At 45.6% G+C, this 22,283-nt stretch overlaps 2 long non-coding RNA genes across 3 annotated transcripts in view; one reads left to right on the top strand and one right to left on the bottom strand.

The window, feature by feature from the left end:
• LOC132244712 (uncharacterized) overlaps positions 1-22,283 on the bottom strand; it is a 57,751-nt gene that overhangs the window by 21,133 nt on the left and 14,335 nt on the right. The window lies entirely within an intron of this gene.
• On the top strand, positions 363-9,598 carry LOC132244775 (uncharacterized). Of its 2 annotated transcripts, none has more exons than XR_009456532.1 (3): positions 363-4,326; positions 8,594-8,646; positions 9,237-9,598. It is a non-coding gene; the product is annotated as an uncharacterized LOC132244775 (long non-coding RNA). The 2 variants fall into 2 exon arrangements; XR_009456531.1 differs by lacking the exon at positions 363-4,326 and adding an exon at positions 5,166-7,220.

Raw genomic sequence — 22,283 nt, 5'->3', positions numbered from 1 at the left:
GTCGCCGAGCGCAATCCTAGACGTATCCCTTTCCTGTATACTCAATTTTCGAACCCACGGAGATTTAACAGCTCCGGGGCCTGAGAACCGAACAGAGCCCACGGAGCTTCGACAACTCCGTGGGAAAGAAATTGCCGAACCCGCGGAGCCTTAACAACTCCGGGGCCAAAGAACCGAATTTGTCGTAGTCCTCCAACGAGGATTTAAGCGGAGCTGCACCTGGAAACTGTCCAGCCTACACCGCGACCATCTTGGGTGTAAGTAAATAATCTTTAAATCAACCATTACGCCTCTGTGACTAATTCTAGCCCGTGCGTGCCTTGCCGCCGCACGGTCTCCTCCGACCCCGCGTGCCCGGGCTGCTGGCCACAGCCCGCGTGCGCAAAGACGGGCCCGGCTCGCCCCCGGCCCGCACAGTTCTCATGCAACAACTCCATTTCAGGTCACGACTGAGAATCCATTTCTGTTGTAGACCCACATTTTTTCCCAACCCACACAAACCTGATCCTATTCCTCTCACGAGGAGGACTTCCTTCCCAACATGTTTACATTCAAAGGTTGAACAAAATTAACATCTGTACGTCTGGAACTATTTTCATTTGTTTCCAGTTTAATGTTGGGTCCCTCAATATATGTCATAGTAGGAGGCTTCTGCTCTGTGTTTGGACCATGATGCCCGCATCTTCAGTCCCGCTCGACTGGTCAGGTCAGGTCTGCAGGGCGGGGCAAGAGCACAAATCTGGAATTCGGGACCTCAATTTCACTGTGTCCTTTTATGGATTAGGCCCTTTGTGTGTGCACAGCTTGAAGAAGACATGTACTATATAAATGCAGAGTATTATCATCTACCACGGCACATGGAAGCATTGAGCTGTTGTAGAATTTATACTTAAAAACTCAAGCCCTGTCTCTACGAATCCTCAGCACACGTTTTGTAGTTGTGTCTCCGCCTCTTGGGAGTATTGGTCTGAGAACTCTCTGCTATGGTTTTGTTTGGTATTTGAATTAATGTATTTAGTTTTAATTTGTGTTTTTAATAATAAGTCATAGCAATTCAAATGTGTGGGCACGTGCCTGTCTCTCCCCCTTGTTAGAGGGACTTAAGAAATATTCATAGGACGTTAATTTCTAGAGCGTACGGTCAGACTGCAGCACGGGATATTTGGATACACGTTTGAAGCCAATCGAACAAACGAGCAAGAAAGCTGAGAAGTGCATGTTCAGAGAGGAAGGGCTGCAGCAAGTTGCTGAGGATTGAGCAGGCAAGATTTCAGGAGTTTCTGAGGGTCCCGATTGAAATCCTACTTTGTTCCACCCTTCTGCTGACTGCAAGAGAACCATCTCTTTCTCTCCAAGGGAAGCGCTAAGGGGATTCATCCACTACCATTAGATATCTAAAACATACCGGGTGTCCATCAGTGTCTGAAGCTCTGAGACCAGGGTGCTGCAGTTCAGTTTTGTACAAAAGACGTTTGATTTCTCACTGCATATCTGCTGCTCTGACGTAGGCTTTTTCTGCACATCCTCATGTTTCAGCAATGCACATCCTGAAAGGCCAGGTCATCCTAATACAAGACATTGCAGGTGTCTGTTGCTAAATGAATCCTTTCTTTGTGCATAAAGCATTCAAATTAATTGTAACGAGCCAAAAAGAAACAACAACAACAACCCTGGACAGCAATGGCTGGGGGGCCCCAGGCCCCAGCAGGTGAGTCCACTGCAATAATTACAAACATAATTTCCTCTCTATGGGAAACTATTTGTACTTTTGAATCTGAACTTAGTTTCCTAACAAAGAGTCAAGTTGTGGGAAGGAATATGGAGCTCTTAGAAATGGGAGGCAGATGCGTAGCATCAAGTTTCATACAAGAGAAAATAAAATTCAAGCGAGCAATATACAGAGGGACAACGTAACTTTTGTGCAGAAATTCATCCCTAATTTGAAGGCAGATGTGACACTTCAGCAGCACATAACCCTCTGTAGGGCCTCTGCATAGGAAATCATCACTTTTGAGATGTTGTAAGTACCGGTGCTAGACAGTATTCCGCCCGGCACCGACACCCAAACCCGACAATTTCACAGGACTCTCAAATATATAACGTTACTTATTATTAATTATAGTATGATAATGTTACTCATAAATTGCATGTAGATTTGTACACAAAAAATGGATTTATTTCTCTTTTCCAGAGACAGCATCTGCAGGTGACATCATCAGCTGAGTCAGGTAGAGCAGCACCCCTGGATGGGGGCAGAGCACCTTCCAGTCCCTGCTTCCCGTTGCCAGCTTGCTCCCTGTGTGCTCAGCGATCTTGGCCCCGCTCGCTCCTTGTTGTTTGCTGAGAGTGTTTCAAAGGACTCAAGAATCACATTGCAATGAGAAACTGATCATTTTTAAAAAAGCATAAAAAATACCGAATGTCTGCAGCATGCTTTTGAGCTTCTACCGCAGCAGACCCTGAATCTGCTTTGGGGTTATGAGGAACGTATTTAGCATCTGTTACCAACTCCCCATTATGCAGATGCAAATGTTAGGTTTGTGTTTACTGTGATAAGCACATCCAATGCCTGTCCTGGAACTAATCGGTTGGAACCGGACATGTGCATACTATCACTTAATGAGTATCTGGTCCTTACACGGATTTTGGCATTGCTATAACTACCACTCCCACTCAGCTAAAGGAAGGGAAACTAGAAAAATGAGCATCATACCTCTGAAATGAACTTCACCGTGTGCCTCAGATTTACATTGTGCAAGGAAGGCACGAGCTCTGTAACTGCACACAAACGTGCTACAAAGTGCTTGGACTCCTGTGCTTCGCACCACAAGCACTTCCCTAGACAGGTGGAGTCTCTCGCTAGTTCTGTATTGGGCTTTTTTCCCTTTCCTATTCTGAGGCGTCAGGAACTCTGCTCTTAACTGTTAGTTTTGACTTTCTTAATGTGACTGCAGCGTCGTATTCAAAACATGCTCTTTTTGTCAGCACAAGCAAACGAGCAGTTAGAGATCAGTATCCTGGAGTAGATTTGGTGCCCTGGAAAAGCCCAAGTGGTCCTGCTGTGTAGCCTCTGACAAGTGAACAGACAAACTAGAAAGAATCGAATTACACTGTCATCCTCGTCTGTCAGGACATAATTTCTGTGAATGATTAACAGAGCACAGCACTGGAGAAAGAGTGAAAACCGTATGAAAGGACAGGGGTCACGTAGATTGCCTGACATGAAAGAGGAAATGCTAATACTGTTTTGTCACTTTAAGCCCACCATCACATGCAGCAACATGCAGCGTTTGTAAGAACTCAGCTGTCCGGAGTCGACGCGCTCGTAGAGCGCTGGGCGCAGCAGGCATTGGGAGCTGTGCTGTCAACTTCCCAAAAGGACACCTGGGCAGAATCTGTCAGGATGAGTGGCTTTGGCCACACGCTCACCACCCGCCACGCTCCAGACCACTGTGCACATCAGGCTGTTAGTCTGTCTGCAAAACCCTGGGTACGGCACGGTCTTTATTTCACAGTCTGAGTTCACTAGCAGGCGTTTGGGTAATACTGGACAGCATTCTCACGTGCTCAGGTAATAAAGCTAAATGATCTGGACCAGTGGTTCTCAACCTGTTTGCCATAGTGGGCCACACTTGCAGCTGTCAATGTGTTATGTGGGCTGCACCCACATAACTTACGTCCCGTGTGTCCGTTTAACGGGATGTGACAGGGACCGCAGCAGGGTGCTGACTGGGCTGCATGTGGCCCGCAGGTTGAGAACCACCGATCTGGATGTTTTATTAACATGTCAGTGCTGAAAAGGGCAGTACGGGTTCTCTAATACTTGAAAGATCTGCTGACCTAACCTGGACTTTGTGCTATATACGTGATTGTGTCTCAACAAAAAAGCACATTTCAACGGACACCTTTACAACTGTGACAAGTTCATTTTATATGTAAAATGCAGTGATGTGTATACTTTTAAATAAGAAGCACCGCGGTGTTTTCCTTTCCGTTTGTTTCTGATGGGCATAGTGCTGCCAGCTGGACTTCTGTCGAAATGGCAGCATGCTGACTGATGTCTTCGCTGGGACTGGACTGCCTGTCGCTCAGAACGTTAGCAAGGTGTTTTGGGGGCTTTTTCGGCGTTTTTGGACATGGGCGTGTAGAAGACTTACTGCTACAGAAGCACGTGATGAGACCAGAGCCAAACTACATTTTTTTAAAACATGAAATTGAAACAAAATCCGGGACATCTGGCTTCCCCAAGAGCACAGGTCGTAGAAGTATCTTCAGAACACGTAATCAAAGCAGTCGATTTGTTAGCACCTGGAGGCTGAATTGGAGGTAAGCAGTAGCCGCATGCATTTCTCAAGGGCAAGCCATGCTATCTAATCTGATTTCCTTCTGCGAGGTGGGGACACGTTTTGTGGATTTTGTGGGGAGAACAGCAAAGAAAGGTGAACCGCAGAAAAAACACGCTGGACTTGAGAATACCAACGCTTCACCAAATTCGGAGAACTGGTAGGCAAAATCTTTGGAAGCCAAATCCAAGGAGAGAAGGAACCCAGGAGAACTGGTTCTTCCTTGAAAGAGAGACAATGCTACAGACACAAGGGCATACTATCCTGAAGCAAAGGCCAGCCAAGCTAAAACATAAGGTTCTCTACGACTTGAAATGTAAAAGGAATCTTACAAAAAGGTGGAAACTGGGCCATGCTACTAAAAATGACTATATAATTAACATAAGACCATGTAAGGACAAAACAAGAACAAACAATGCACAATTCAAGACATCTAGCAAGGGGCATAAAAGGCCACTAAAGCATTCTATAATTATATTAGCAGAGGAAGACCAGGGAAGAGTCGATCCCTCTTGAATCTGCAGAGTAAAGATGTGTGCCTAATGCCTTTTATTTCTGTCTTCTCAAAATAGAAGCAGTTGCCAGATGATTAATCCTATTGGCACCAAGGACCAGGGACCAAGGACTCAGTTTAGAGTAGAAGAAGAACAAATCAAAGTGGAGACGGCTGGTGTTTCACATCAGGAGGGCTGGAAGATATTCAGCCTAGAGTACTCAGAAAATTGACCTAAGTAATTGCAGTGCCATTGGCCATTACCTCTGAAAAGTCATGGAGAATGAGTTAGGTCCCAGAAGACAAGTGGGCAGATATAAGAGCTAGTGCCCACCTTTAGAAAAATGGGGAAGGGAGGTCCTGGGGAGTTACAGATTAGTCCAACTTGGATTCCTGGGAAGATGCTGGGACACATCATTGAATAATCTATTTTTAAACCCCTACAGCAGTGGTTTTCACCCTCTTTGGACTTGAGACACTTCTCATTGGACTCCAGACACCCCTCCATAACTTTTGTGAATTGAATTGAGTGGCACCCAATTTTGAAAACTAATTTATGTGGTGCTTACCTCCTTGCAGAGGGGCTGGGCAGTGCGGTTGGGGGAGCCTCCAGGCAAGGACAAGCCCAACCTTGCACTTACCTGTTTAGTTTGTATTAACTTCTCATACCTTGGGGCACCTTTCAAAGGATCTGGCAGCATCTCAGGATGCCCCAGCACCCTGGTTGAGAATCAACTGCCCTAAAGGATAACAAGATTATAATTTACAGACTATATGGGCTGGCCAATTAAATTTTATTTTCATTAAACACCTTACAGACTAACTTCAATTAGTGTACAAGGTGCTACCCTGCTTTCTACTTGTCAAGAGCAAGTCATGCTTGCCAAACCTGATTTCCTTCCCTGATGACGGGGAGAAGCAGTGCATGTGACATACCTAAATGCTGGTACGGTTCTTGATGCTGAGGAAATAGGTCACCATGATATTACTATAATATGAGCGCATAATTGGCTGGGTTATTGTGCTGAAAGAGTAATCACTAACAGCTCACAGTCAGACTGGGAAGAGGTATCAAGTACAACGCCCGGGGTTCTGTTCGGCATCGGTCCGATTCTGTTATTCACGATCAACATAGAGGCCAGAACTAAAAACATTCCCAAGTATAAAGTGATTTTCAGCAAGTGAGCGAGTTCAAGCTCAGACCCCGATTTCCAGGAGTTGTTGCTGGTGGTGGTGATACAAGAGATAAGCACTAGCGTGGGCACTGAAGAGTGCCCGACACTTAATCCGCTCACCACGCTGAGGACTCTGTCCTGTCCCCACTGGAAATAATGAGAACAAGGTCTACTTCCTGCGAAACAGAACTGATTAGCTCTTTGCACCATTCTGTCTAAAAAGATGAGAAGTTCAGATAAACTCTGTCCACATATTCCTCAGCCCCATCCTGTGCCTTCCTGCTGGCCAGTGTCACGTCCTCGTTCCACCTTCCCACTCCACCTCCCTTCGGTGGCCTCCACAACCCTGCAGAAGTGGATTACCAAACAACGTACAGACTCCTATTAAGTCACTGTGACAGCAAAGCGGTGCGGCTGAATAAGACACCCTGCCTCTTTACACATGAACTCACTAGGAAATCATTTGGTTAAAACAATCCATTTTCAAGGGGATCCTCAGTCTCAGATATTTTCAGAAGTATTCTAGAGTATTTTAAATACCAAGCATGTTAGAAAACACTGACTACATCCATAGGACATTACTTGTCAAGGTAGTAAAAATTAATTTTACTCGGGAAGTAGAAAACTCTGCAGCTCATGGCAGGAAACATTAGTTGCAGGGAGAGGCTTTGCTGATGCTTTCTTTTCATGTAAAGTTGAGGTTTTATTGCCCCAACATCAGTATACCGACATATCATGATTCTCACTGCAACTCTGTCCCCTCGTGCACGCTTGGGACTTGTCTTTACGTAATTAGTCCCTCACCTCCTAGTTAGGGGAGAAGTTGGAATAAATGGACACAGTTCAGTAATAAACTACTAGTTAACTTTAATGAGCTACCCACTGGTAACAGGAAGAAACAGAAATAAGCTCAGTGTAACATCCCCATGCCTGCCCACAGGTAGTACTAACTCAAAGATTACTTTTAAGAAAAGTCTGCGGCAAGATCCACGCCACTTTCACAGCCATGGCTCAGTGTGCACGCGTTGGCAACTGCACAAAAGGTAACTCCAGCATATACATGCAAATACATAAGTCAGTGGTTCTCAACCTTTTCAGACTCAAGGCACCCCTCAGAAAACACCAGTTCCTAGTTTTCACCTATTTTTAGCTACAGAAAAATACTGGAGCAATTCTTCCATTGCAAAGAACGGAGAAAGATCACAACAGGTGAGAATATCTTTAACACTATGGATTTCTATTTGAAAATTCTGGGTTTATCTTGCGCATCATGTTTGCAAACGTAAGAGTGGTAGCATCATGTGACACCCCGCAGCACCCCTGAAAGGGTCTCGGGGCAGCGTCCAGGATGTTGCGGTACCGTGGCGGAGAATCACTGACATAAACGTACGCACAGGCAGGATCTGAGCACATGGACTAGAGTTAGTGCGTATGCAAAACTACACATGTGCTCTAACCCCAGGCGTTTTGAAAAGTTGGGCAGATACTTTCATTTAGAAAGTCTCCATCCCAGGGGCATGAGGGACCCAGCCCAAAAAACGTTAAGCAACATAATTAGAACCATCCTAGAACAATATAAAAACGAGTTAAATATTAAAAAGGCAAAACAATGTGGCTTTATTCCATCAGAAGATGTGCAGAGGAGGTCTTAAACAGGGACTGAAAATAACTACAGCTGAAAGCACTCCTGAAAAAATAGTTACAGATGCTGCTTTACAACTGAGGGAGGACACTCCAAATCAATGCTTAGGTTCAGGGCTGTTACAGCAAAGATCAGCCATGTACTAATATGAAGTGCTACATGGGAGCTCCTAACAGGCAGGTGGTCTTGAACTGCAGGATCCCCAAGGGGGGGCGGTTATGGCAAGTGGTTGGGACTCGGAGCCAAATCCATCCCTGGTAGCTTTATCTCACGTGAAATGATACGAGTTAGATCGGAAAGGGGATAAGTCCAGATCCTGGAAATAGGCCATTACACGATGAAGATAACTTGGCAAACATTTCCCTTTAGTGACTGCTTTAAAAACAAAACCTGAACCTCATTTTCCCTTCTACAATGTTTTCCAGGCAGGTCTATCATTTTCATTCTTGCTGACTGACCTAGCTTGCCAGTCTCTCTGCAGGCACTAGTTAGCTGCTTTGAGGATATTCTCTGAATTGCCACACACAGTTAAACAAGGGAACATTCACAAGAATAACATTCAACATAGTGGACCAAATTCAGTAGTTCCACTGAAGAAAACAGCATTATACCAGGGATGAGTTTGGTCCCAAATTTTCAACATACTGCATCATTCATTAGCAAATACTGAAAGCTGAACTTTGACAGCATGCACTTTTAAGTAAAAATAGGATTCATTACTACTAGATTCTCCCCAAGTGCCTGCTTCTAGCTTCTTACTGGTATGTTTCCCATCCCAATGCTACATGTTTTTGCAGCTGGCAATTGATACTGCCAACCAGCCTGTATGTTCAGTAATTTTAATGTATTCCCATCAGAAAGTTATTTTTACTGTTCATTTAAGTATCTTCTTAAAGCTTCTTGCATAGAGGTTCATATTTTAATTTGCATTTTCCCATAGGATAAGGACAACAAGAAGAGAAAGAAATAGAAATTTAGCTCATCTGCTTGAGGGTGAGTTTCATGAAACACCAACCCAAGTAGTATATGTAAATCAAATACAAAACAAAGCTGCATTTGTTCTTCTTTAAGTTTCAGATGGTTTTATTGGAAGTCATTATTTCATAGAGAGGCAATGTAACAGGACAGGACATGCTTATGGAATTATTTTCATACTTAATTCTATATTTATGTCCTAAACATGAATGAACTGTACTGAGTTATCATTACTGGTTGCCCCTACTTAGTTCGTTCTTCCTAATTCCTTCAAAATATTCTCCCTTTACAGAGAAGTTAGTTTGCCAACAGGGAGTGTGGTGCTTTGAGACAGAGCTAATGTAGACCCTACTGCAGGTACATGTGCACCTCATGCATGCAAGGCAGGATTTGTCTGGACTAGCAGTGTCTCCTGGCCATACAATGGCCTCAGGTCTACCTCCTGATCCCATACGAGGGCAGAAAGGGTAGGACAGCTCTAGCCACCCCGCACTTCCTAAGCCGGTGTTGCTGAGGACTATAAAGTGTGCCATGGGGTTCACACTGGCTACATCTCAGAAAAAGACAGATCTACTGCAGGGTAACCAGGTAATTTTTTCTGCTTGCAGAGAGCATCGGCACAGACCCCAACACCGATGACCGACTATTTGTGTTCTCGCTGGGCGGTGGAAGTGTGCGATCTCAGCCACCCTCGTCAAACAGAGCCAAGTGCTGCTCCACTGCACTCGGCCTCTAACCTGGCTGCCGTGCTAAACAAGAAACCATTACCAGCAATGCCTGGGTCACCCCACGGAGCCACCTTGCAAGGTACAAACTGCCACGCTGCTGAAGCATGCAGAAGAGGTAGCCTCCCTCCAGTAGAGCAGGCACTGATACTGGGAGGGAGACGCTCTACCTGCGACTGACAGCAGGTGGAAGCGCACTGTGGGATTCACTCGGAAGATTTTTAATTGGGGGGCGGGGAGCTGCCTACGAGGCCGTCCTACTGAGATCCAAGAGCTGGGCTCCCGAGACACGCAATGTTTCAAGTTTCTTCTCCCATCTTTGCGTGCGCCTTTGAAAACGTAACCGATTAGTTCAGGTGGAATTCCAAGACCAGGTTAGGGAACTGGGCCATTGTTTCATCATTGCCTCCTCCCTGTGTCAGGCTGCGAATGGCAGTTCAGCCCTAAAATCCTGAACCTTGTGCTAAGGTCCATTGTGCCTTCAGAAAGACCGCTTGGAAGTGCTGCTAAGGTGGTGTATTGAGTGCCCTGACAGCTCAGAGCAAGGTTCCCTGTGCTTTTAGATGGTGGCACTGAGGTCGCACACAAGATTTTGCGTCTTGTGAAGAACGCACTAAAAGAATTTTGAGAGGAGCGCAGGACGTGAAGACATTGGAGTGAGAGGTAGACTTTTTACTTAGACAGGAGAGGCCACATGATAGTACCATTTTGTAAAAGATCCATTCAATCATCAGTACATTTGTGTAGAAGATAGATAAAACTCAACTCCAAAGCAGCTGGATATAGCTAAGAGACATCCAGGTCATCCTCTGTGCAGTTAGGGCTCTGCAGCTTTGCCAGCATTGATGAATCATTTTCATTTGTCTCCTGAAGAATTGCAAGTGTCTGGGTTTGATGGACATCTGAGAAGCCTGGCTGCACGTATACTTAGCATGTTACACTTGTTAAGGAAATGTGCTTTTGAAGTCTGGATTGATTGCCGCTTCCCTAATGCCAGTTTGTGAAGCCATTTTCAGGGTGGACTAGGGTTAAGCTGGGACTCTCTGATCATGCAACAGAAATACAATAAATCACTTGCATTTAAAACTTTTTGAATTTACTATGGTAGCCTCTAAATAAGAGAGCTATTGCATAGCAATACAGTGTGCGCAAAGCTGCTGCCATGCCTGCAGCCCGAGGCCACCTTATATTACGCAGAGCACATCACCCTATAGCTTGCTATGCGCATGTAAGGGCAGCATGGATGCCTCTGCAGTTTTCCATTTCAGATGCCGGGGACCAAGTGTTCCACGGGTTTCTGAATTCTTTTTCGAAGGCATGATTTGGTTCTCAGGCCAGTTTTAAGGTATTTGGCTTGTGAAGTTGCTTTATCTGCCCCCAAATGCTTAGAGGGGCCTGCAGGCGAAGAAGTAGCTCCCATTCCCTGCTCGCACTCCCACCCACCTCTGGTACACGTTAGAAACTGCCAAGATTAAGAATGACCATTGAGCTGGATACATGATTGGTTGAATAACCACAAAAAAAAAGTATGTAGAGACACTGGAGAGGTTCCAGAAACAAGTGACAAAAATGATAAAGGGGCCTGAAAGTAAGCACCGTGAGGAAAGATTGATGGAACTAGGTATGTTCCATCGGAGAAAAGGAGATTAATAGGGGACCTGATAGCAGTTTTCAGGTAGTTGAAAGACTGCCGTATGGAAGGTGGCAGGACATGTGACAATAGGTTTAAACTTCAGCAAACCTGATTTAGGTCAAATCTCAGGGAAAAACTCCTTACTGTAAGAATCTTGGGATAACAGCATAAGCTGCCAGGGGAAGTTATACAGTCTCCTTTCTGGAGGCTTCCCAGAAGATCCTGGACAGGCATCTGAGGTGTGTTAGGAACAGCGAATTCTGAATTTGTGCCAGGAGTTGGACTAAATGAGCCCTGATGTCCTTTCAAGGCCTGTGATTCTTGTTGACCTCGAGACCTTCCTGGCAGGGGGATTTCATGGAGGTAGAATATTATTATCTAATATATATATATATATATATATATATATATAGATATACACACACACACACACACACACACACACACACACACACACACACTCACCAATGAGTGATGGTGGATACGGCAGCTATTCCACTGACTGGTGGTGCACACACACACACACACACACACTCACCAATGAGTGATGGTGGATACGGCAGCTATTCCACTGACTGGTGGTGCATTTTCTCTCGTGGCTGTAAAGACCAATGTTAGACTTGCAGGTCCTGCCACAGTGGTCCCAGGTGTACATGGTGTTAGGGGCTCCTGTACTGACAGGCTGTTTCCTTCAGTCACATTTCTGCTATCATTTGAGCGAGTGACCATTTCTCGTTGTGATGTTGGACTCCATGATTGAGAAGGGAGCGCCACTTTGTCCTAAGTAGTAAATGTGTTAAGTTGGGTTACCCAAGTTGTCACCGTGCTAGGATGCTAGCTCTGGAAAAAATAAAAAGAGCCGTGGACTTTCAAATCCAGAATTCAGGAGCGAGAGCCCCAGTGCTATGGTGTTTCATTCAGAAGTTGTAACAAGAACGCTATCAAGAATCCTTTTCTAAAAGGACAACACTGACAAGTCTCAACAAGCAATGCATACTTTGATCTGTTTTCACAAGGCAAACAGTTTGTTTGGATTTTTTTTAGACATACCAATGGTAAAAATATTTACTCTTTTTAAAATAGAAGCTAGACATAATGGTAATAGCTGGCCCTTTGTGTTTTTTCTTTCATAAATATATGTTTGAAATTACCTAATGTTCCCATATCCCTTATGCATGTTCTCACAGAAGGACACAGGAACAGGGGAGGACAGTGCCAAGAATAGCTTTGAATTTCCTTTCTTTGTTGCTTTATGGTATAGATTTAATGTTAAACAGCCATCAATATATTAAATATCTTCATTCCATTAGCAAAGATAGAAAAGAGAATATCGGTCTTTGTAGAACAACATGGAATTCATATTATTAGTCCACATCAAGAATTGGACTTTCACATGATTCATACATTTTCACACCATCTTATTTGCTTAAAAAGCTGGCTGGATAGGAAGGGTATCATGCTTTCTACTGCAAGGTGTCAAGTTCAAGGTTTGACAGCAAGCCTGAAAGGATCATATTTGGCATGCCCTGTGACCTGACGCAGTAATAAAGGGATGCAGCAAGATGGTATTAGATTTGCCAATGCCTTCTCCAGTGACTGCAGTGTTGGCCTTTTTGTTTGTGGTGTTGGCCTGCACGGACTCACATGGAGGAAGTATCACCTACTTTTAGATGGGTTTGAACCGCTTTTTGTTCCTCCCTGTTGCAATACCACTGTTGCCAGTGCCCGAGTCACTTCAACTCCATCAGCCTTTGAGTCCTCTCTCTCTCATTCACACGTGCCGAGTCTGCGAAATTCCTGAACTAGGCCTACCTCAGAATCCGGCAATTGGCTGACACCCAGCTCCTCCTCAAGTTTGCTTTTTCACGATGCAACATCAGGCAGCGCAATAATTAGCCTTTTGTCTGCATGGGAAAGTGCAGCACTGTGGGATTCGCTGTGTTTGAAGCTATATTGATTAGGGACCAGGTCCACAATTCATATTTAGAGGTAAGCTACACCTGTCTGCTCAGGAGGGTCTACTGAAGAGTGGCTGCTTTGGGACAAGCTGTGAATTTCCTTTCAAGACTAGTGGAAACACACACTGTACATTCAAGACCTAAATTTTTATTCACATACAACCAGCATATAAAAGATGACCTCTTGAGCAATCCTCAAACCAAAACTTTCTGCTGAATTGGAAAGATCATCTTCTGTGGCCACAGAAGTTATGTTTTGGGGTTGTATCAGCGTTACTCCCATTGAACGCTAGATTATCTGCTTCACATCCATTTAACCACAGGAAGGTTATGACAGTGCAGACAACAGTCCGGATTTTACTGGCTGGGAAAACTGTCCTCATAAACTTGACACGATACATCTGGCTCCTTGGCTGCCTTCACTTATGCCCATACGTTCAGTTGGCTTAGTGCCTGCTCACTGGTGGATCAGCTTCTGTGGCTACAGTTCAGAGGATTTTCTGTCTTCTTCTCTCCCCTACAGAAATAAATATATCCTAAGAACTAAAGAACAGGAAGACATGTTTATGGGTTCTGGTAGTTGCAGTGAGAGAGAATATGTTAAGTGTTTAGGAAGCTAAGACCAGCTCAAGTGTCAAACCTTGATTACATCCGTGCACCCATTTCCCTATCGAGACATTTGCATTGTGCTCGTCACCATGATATCAGGGCACTTGTGAAACTTTCAGTAGCGTACATGACATGATACTCTGGAGTGCCGAGGCAGGTACTGAACTGTTGTTAGGACCCTTTTCTTACCCCAGACTTCTCATAGGCTCCCCCTCCAAAACTGTTTCAATGTCAGCAGCACAAATCCAGTTAAAATATATATATATATGTGCAAAGGGAACATACTTTACAGCTGGGAATGAAGACACAGAACTATTTGTGATATTAATGCAAAACACGCATTGTGATGAAAATGTTATTCCAAGTTGTGCTCTACCCCAAGAGCCATCAACTATCCAGAGACGTACATGTTCCAGGGGGTAGGACGTTCAACTTCTGAATCTGCCAAGTCAACCAGCCAGTGCATCACGTGTATTCTGGAGCCGCAGAATATCTGGTTGCATTTTTATGGGCTTTTTGTTTTTGTTTTTGACTGAGGCAGCAAAAGGGCTTGCACTTTACATGATCTGGCCATTCTGCAATTGGAACGATTCCTCATTTATGGGACCTCCTTTCCAAGCTTATATTGCTTGGAAGGACTTTTCAGCCCATAAACAGTGTTAGGATAATCAATTAAAGCCTTCACATTTTGAGCAAGGTCTCCCCACTGCAAAAACTTCCCACATCTTCAAGGTAGAGAGTTGCAGTCTCTTCCAATAGAAAATAAACTTCTACTCCTGAAGCCAATTCTAAGAAAAACAATAAATATCTCAATCAAATGCTTTCATTGGATTCACTATCACTGAGATTGACACTTAGGAACCTTGACATGCAACAGAGATGCTGCTGTCATGTTTCGAGTGGCAGAACAGAGGTGGAAGCTACTGCTGATTCCAATTTTGGGGCTCGGACTGCTCTAATTCAGACAGCAGAAGTACAAACTTCTTAGATAAATATGTAATTTGGTTCCACAGCTGATTAAGAATCATGTTGGAAGCGTATGAATTATTTGCTGGGCAGATACAACGCTTGTAAACCATATGGTTGCAGAGTTTGGGATCTGTGCTGTATTGTGCTGATTTCAAGCATCAATATTTAAATGTATGGTAGGACTGTAGTGAGTGACCAAATCAGGCCAGACTCCTGAACTAATTCATGTCATGAAAGGTATTTGCATGTGAGCGGAGAAAGGGCTCACGCTACTGAGACCACTTTCTACTATTGGCTGGGAAGCACCAATTCTCTAATCAACAAGGAATCCGTAATTAGTCTTGTTCCACTTCTCACCAGTTGTCCAACTCCGCCAAATGCATTTCATAAGCTGGGGCAAGCTCTGTGAATTGTAGGTGATGGAATAATTCATGGAACCCAGTGACATTTTGACTCTGTTTATTCCTCATATTTTAATTGAATTTTGTGGTTCAGACTTGGTTTCAAGCTCTGTGCTCTCAGAGAGTCAGCTAAAGTACGAAACAAAAAAAAGTTATAGTGGGAAAAATCAGATTCTTGATTTCTAGCCAGCTGGTATTGGACAAAAATAGATGCAAAGATTCTTATTGCAAATTTGCCTCTGGAAAGAAGGTTCTTCCCCCTCCTTTTCACTAAAGCCTTCTTGGTAGGAAGGAGAATATGAAAAGAAAACCAGTGGGAAAGAGAGTACTGCTTGTTCCCAGCAAGCAGGTTAAAAGTGTCTAGCAGGTTTGGGGGGCCTGACAAACTCACAGTCGATTATCACAGATACCGCTTAGCAAAGTGGGGCAATTGTCTGTCATTTGGATCCTTGCCCATTGTTCATGTCTGACAGCACGGCCTTCCATTCAGTTATCTCGGGCAAACCCCAGGCACAGGAGTACCAGGCACAGGAGTGCCCATTGCCTTTCTGTGGCACTTCTGTTCACAAGTAAAATTTGCTCCCAATTGACAGCACGTGATCTAAGCCTCGTTCTCTCTGTTGAACTTCAGATAGAAAGCTTTGAAATGCAACATATGCCTCAGTGCAGAGTCGATTGCAGGCAAGCAGTGATATGTTGGGCAGAATTGTGTACGTCTTGCTTGCAGCTACTCTTACATCAAGTAGCGAATAGAGAGACAGATAAGGAAAGTGAACTTTTCACATTATGCTCAGTCTAGTGGGCGCTTCATTGCTAAGAAGTAAAGAGGGGATTTAGGGCCCATGACAAGTACTGGATTAGTAGGATCAGCACAAGAGTAAAAGGACAACGTAAGCCCAGGCTCTTTATACTCGGCACCTCACCCCTCCAGCACTATGACAAGGTCTAGTCCTAAGCAAATTTTGGCATCACTGACAGCGTGCGGCGGTTCTGTGACACGCAGAAATGACGACTAGGGTGAACATCCAGAATCACTCATCTGTGGCTCCAGAGCCCCTCCTTTGCCCAATAGAAGAATGGGCAGGATGAGTATGGAGCTCAGTGCTCAGAGGCTGGCATGAGACCAGCTCCTCAGTCCGGCACAGATCTGGTGCAAGTGCCATATGGCACTTCTGCTTAGAAGTTGTAGAAACCTGCATGTTGCATGACCAGGCATGAGCTGGATCACACTGCATCACTGCTGACAGATGGGTCATGCATTCCCGAAGCATGTAGGAACTGGTGCTAGCCAGGCTGGGGAAGAGATCAGTGAGCAAACAGTTGTTTGCTTTCAAAATGATGACAGTGTATCGTGATGCAAAGCTGAGGATAAAGGAAGACTCTGGCTTAAGGTCAAACTAGATCACACTGCAGACATGTCTTGCTTCTGAGAGCATCCCCACACTCTTCGTTAAGTCCTTGTATCATTTATAACGGCAAATGCACAAAGCCAAGTGTGTGGCTGTCACAGAGAGGTGGTATTGGATAAGTCACCTTGACATGACACAGTGACTTTTTTCTACTAAGACAGTCTATTGTGTGGTATCAAGAGATCATCCTATGCCCTTAAGAGCTGGGGACTGGGTTTTTCCATCTACTCTGTAACGTTTTCTACGGAAAATATTTTTTCCTACTGTTATATTTACTTTTAGATTCAAGTTGTGAAAAGTGACAGAGTTGATTTTATCATAGAAGACTGTTATCACATTTATAGCAAAACCAAGAGGTCCTGGGTATTCTTTATAGGGAGAATTTAAGCCTGTTTACAGCATGAAATTTATAAGTCTGAGCTCTGCTCTTAATATAGAAACTCTTGTAACTTTTAGGTTACTTTCCAGGCAGGATGACTCTACCAGTCTGACAGCTCATGTTTGGACTGCTGCACATTTTAGAACAGGTTATGGAGTGATAAATGCAATGGAAATCTCTTCTAAACCTGTATGTAGACATGCTGAGAGGAAAGACCAAGGAGGGAATGGTATTGCTAGCAGAAGACTTCAGAACGCAAAGGTATCTTTCCAGCGTGATGTAGCGGAACAAAACACCACACGCGGCAGGGTAAGAAACGTGAATCAGGTGCCCGTTCCACCTAGGCAGTGCTTAAAAGAGGTGTGGCAGGGAAAGGGGTTGGTGCCAAGAAAGGCAGGCACAGAGCGCCAAGAATCTGTGGCTAGCCAAGTCCTCAACGCTGCCCAGCCGGTACGTCACTGCACGGGTGCTCTGCTCTGCGGTCCTGAGCCAGCCACGGCAGCATCCCATGGGAGCAACAGTGCCTAGCTAAGCACTGCATTGCTTCCTAAGCCCTGATGGTGCAGGAGAGAGGAAGGCAAACCAGAGGAGGAGAATTAAAGGCCCTGAAGCAGCACAACCTTTGTGTCTTTTCCTACACAACACCTGTCGTGTGCACAGACACAGGCTGCTTCCAGGAGCTGCTGGCCAGTTCTTTGCTCCTCTCCATCCATGTTCTCAGCAAGGCCTCCTATGAAGAAGAAAAGAATGGTCACAATGGGCAGAGGACCAGAGAAACAGCCAACCTAGCAGCCTCCCCTCCTTCCTCTGTGGCTCAGCATGGCGTTCAGGGCCCTTGCTGCCACATCTATTGCAGAGTTGCATGGAGCAGAATGAGTGTATTTCCAGATGGCAGCTGTACCAGCTGCAGAATAAGCATGAGTTTGGATGTGCTCCTTTTCAATGGTGTTATTCCAGTTTATAAACTGATCTGCTTTAATCACAGCTGACAGGCCTGGAAGAGACCTCTTGGGTCATCTAGTCCAAGCAGGAAGGGGGATGCAGTCAAGCAGAAAGGCCCTATACAGTTTTCTAACTCCAAGAATCAAACGGTGCCAGTCACCTGAAAGACGCAGCGTCAGATTTCTTCCAGCAAACCCTTCCTTGTCTTCCATGCTGCTTCACTTGTCCTGCAGCAGCACAGGCTTGACCCCCAAAACACTTGCATCCTGATCAGTTAGACAGAAACTATCAACTAACACATTTGTTTGCGGAATGGATTTACAAATCCCACTCTGGTCTCCTGACAATAGCTGGACAAAACAGGGAGTTTTTCCTGAAACTGCTTGCAGAATCATGCTCCCAGGTCCCTTCAAGCTAAGACCAATGAAAACTTCTTTAGATGGAGTCAGTTTAGATGCAAAAAAAGTTTGTTAGAGGCCCAACCCAAATTGCAGGAATTCATCATCTCTCAAAATCAGGGCCCACAAGAGGAAATAAAAAGCATGGTGATGAAACTCCCAGAGTTACTGAATTGGAAACCGCTAAGGTCACAGTCACGATGTCGAGAGAACAAAAGGGGGGCAAAGATCCTTTTTCCAGCTCATTGCTTTCAGCGTCACCGATGTCTCGCATCTTGCAACTCCCTGTCTCTGCTGTCACTGCAGGATCTATTCTCATCCAGACGTATGCTAGCGAGATACTGACTTCAGCTTCCGAGCGGCCGGTAATGTAGCCTTCCTTGTCCACCCAGTACATTTTGAAACAAGCATGTTGTGCTTTTTTCCACACCGTAACTCATTCATATCCACAAAACACTTGATGGCAAGGGGGTGGAGGGGGAGGGAGGGAAGAAGAGGGGGCAGCTGAATTACTAAGGTCTCTTAGAGTATGATTGCTTATCATTCGCATTGCATTCGTAAGAGATTAGAAATATGGGGATGTGTCTGACCATTAGTTTCAAAGTACAAATCCCCACTGAAACCAGAAATGCTGCCTAAAAACTGACGGCACAATAAAGCACCAGAAGACACCAAAGAGAGGACTTTATGGAAAAGTATAGCTGATAAAGTTGGGAGAAAAATTGAACCATATATAAAGGCCTTGGGAAGGTGAAGCAAGGGACCTAGAGAAGCTAGTGAACAGCTCATCAACAATATACTTGCAATGCTGTCCATGAAGCTTGGCACTGCTCTGGCCCTAAGTGACTAGCTCAAGCCCAGACAGGATGCACAGGATGTTGTGGCAGGGTAGGGCATGAGCCCTGGGTCTCCCAAGCTCCAGGGAAGCATCCTTCTAGTGAGAAGGATGCTTCCAGTGGGCCCATCCTCCCCTCCCAGTGATATGTGGTCCCTGCAGCACAAGGGATACAATTGTCAAGTGTCAAAGTCACCAGGGATTCTCAATATCTCATTAGGTCCTTTCCTTGTCCAAGTCCTGAGAGCCCACGCACTACTGTATTGTGCAAAGAACCGCTACACGATTCAACAGGGACACAAAACAAGATCCAGAAAAGCGCTGAGGGGAGCAGAAGCAATAAAAGCCCATGCTGCTCCTTTCACAGCCAGACCCAGCTCCTCTCTTGCCAGCCTCTAAGGGACTGTCTCCAGGCAGCCTAACAAAAAGTCAGCTACTTCCTACCCCGACTTGCTTTCATCAGAATGCTTTCCCTGATCCGTTTGAACTTCTGCCCATTAAACAAAGGCACTGTTTGCTGTGGCCTGCGCGACAAGTCAGAAGGACATGGTAGGGGACCTACAGATCGGTAGCCATCTGGGGGACAGTGATCACCTAATAATAGAATTCACCATAAGACGTCGAGTGGGTAAGGTAACTAGTAGGGTGAAAGTACTAGAGCTTAGGAAAGCTGATCTCAATGCACTCAGGCGATTAGTCAAGGACGCACTGCAGAGTAGGAGTTTTGAAATGATGGGAGCCCAAGAAGGGGGCTGTGCCTTAAGGAAACGATCCTTCGGGCACAAAGTGAGACGATCCCCGAGCGAGGTAAAAGAGGGAAAGGGACCAGGAGGATTCCCTGGCTGACCAGAGAAATCCAGGGCAGCCTACGGGCCAAAAGGGGAGCACATAAAAAGTAGAAACAGGGAGAGATCACCAAAGATGAATATACCTCCTCTGCTAGTGCTTGTAGGGAGGCAGTTAGACGGGCCAAAGCTACCATGGAGCAGAGGATGGCAACCCAAGTAAAAGACAACAAGAAATTGTTTTTTAGATATATAGGGAGTAAAAGGAAGGCCCAGGGAGGAATAGGACCGCTGCTAAATGGGCAGAAGCAATTGGTGACGGACAGAGGGGACAAGGCTGAACTCCTCAACGAGTTCTTTGCCTCTGTGTTCCTAAGCGAGGGGCACGACAAGTCTCTCTCTGGGGCTGTAGAGAGGCAGCAGCAAGGCACCAGACTTCCATGCGTAGATCCTGAGACGGTGCAGAGTCACTTGGAAGAACCGGATGCCTTTAAGTCGGCAGGCCCGGACGAGCTCCATCCGAGGGTGCTGAAGGCACTGGCCGACGTCATTGCATAGCCACTGGCGGGAATATTCGAACGCTCGTGGCGCACGGGCCAAGTCCCGGAGGACTGGAAAAGGGCTAACGTGGTCCCCATTTTCAAAAAGGGGAGGAAGGAGGACCCGGGCAACTATAGGCCAGTCAGTCTCACCTCCATCCTTGGTAAAGTCTTTGAAAAAATTATCAAGGCTCACATTTGTGAGAGCCCGGCAGGACAAATTATGCTGAGGGGAAACCAGCACGGGTTTGTGGCGGGCAGATCGTGCCTGACCAATCTAGTCTCTTTCTATGACCAGGTTACGAAACGCCTGGACACAGGAGGAGGGGTGGATGTCGTATACTTAGACTTCAGGAAGGCCTTCGATACGGTATCCCACCCCATACTGGTGAACAAGTTAAGAGGCTGTGACGTGGATGACTGCACAGTCCGGCGGGTGGCGAATTGGCTGGAGGGTCGCACCCAGAGAGTCGTGCTAGATGGGTCGGTCTCGACCTGGAAGGGTGTGGGCAGTGGGGTCCCGCAGGGCTCGGTCCTTGGACCGATACTCTTTAATGTCTTCATCAGCGACTTGGACGAGGGAGTGAAGTGTACTCTGTCCAAGTTTGCAGATGACACAAAGCTATGGGGAGAAGTGGACACGCCGGAGGGCAGGGAACAGCTGCAGGCAGACCTGGACAGGTTGGACAAGTGGGCAGAAAACAACAGGATGCAGTTCAACAAGGAGAAATGCAAAGTGCTGCACCTAGGGAGGAAAAATGTCCAGCACACCTACAGCCTAGGGAATGACCTGCTGGGTGGCACGGAGGTGGAAAGGGATCTTGGAGTCCTAGTGGACTCCGAGATGAACATGAGCCGGCAGTGTGACGAAGCCATCAGAAAAGCCAATGGCACTTTATCGTGCATCAGCAGATGCATGACAAATAGGTCCAGGGAGGTGATACTTCCCCTCTATAGGGCGTTGGTCAGACCGCAGTTGGAGTACTGCGTGCAATTCTGGGCGCCACACTTCAACAAGGATGCGGATAACCTGGAGAGGGTCCAGCGAAGGGCAACTCGTATGGTCAAGGGCCTGCAGACCAAGCCCTACGAGGAGAGACTAGAGAAACTGGACCTTTTCAGCCTCCGCAAGAGAAGGTTGAGAGGCGACCTTGTGACTGCCTATAAGTTCATCACGGGGGCACAGAAGGGAATTGGTGAGGCTTTACTCACCAAGGCGCCCCCGGGGGTTACAAGAAATAGTGGCCACAAGCTAGCAGAGAGCAGATTTAGACTGGACATTAGGAAGAACTTCTTCACAGTTCGAGTGGCCAAGGTCTGGAACGGGCTCCCAAGGGAGGTGGTGCTCTCCCCTACCCTGGGGGTCTTCAAGAGGAGGTTAGACAAGTATCTAGCTGGGGTCACCTAGACCCAGCACTCTTTCCTGCTTATGCAGGGGGTCGGACTCGATGATCTATTGAGGTCCCTTCCGACCCTAACATCTATGAATCCATGAATCTCTGACATAGATTCTTCTACAACGCCTTGTAGCATACTGCTGCCTGGACTTGGACCCCACTAGCAGACACGGGTTTGTTAAAAAGCCAGGTGAAGCCTGGCCACAGCGCTGGAGCCACTTCTTATTCTGATTTTTCAGGTTAGTTTTCTTAAACTTGATATAATTTGTTCAGATAAATAGGGCCTGAATCTGCCAGCTGTTTTATAAACCTCCATTTTTTCACAAATTTACATTTCCCTCCAGATTTTCAGCAAAGAATCTCTATTATCTAAGGTTCAGAATTCACTTTCGTGCTCTGTCCAAAAAAAAAAAAAAATCCACTTTGCAGAAAATAGGACATGTTCTAGAATTATTTGTATTGCAATGAGCATAAAAAATAACCATGAACATTGTTTTAAACAATGTTTTCCACTTTGTTTTCTACACGAACACTTCTCTGTCTTTGGCTCTGCAATGAGTACCTCAAACATCTCTCACTTGGTCAGGACAATGAAAAGCTTAAACTTATTAGTTTCCTGCTACAGCAGTGATTCTCCACCTTTTTTTATTCAATGCACTCTTGGATAGACTTGAGG

This window comes from Alligator mississippiensis, chromosome 14, assembly GCF_030867095.1.
Source record: "Alligator mississippiensis isolate rAllMis1 chromosome 14, rAllMis1, whole genome shotgun sequence".
Classification (NCBI taxonomy): Eukaryota; Metazoa; Chordata; order Crocodylia; family Alligatoridae; genus Alligator; species Alligator mississippiensis.
This window is presented reverse-complemented; position numbering and strand designations above follow the sequence as displayed.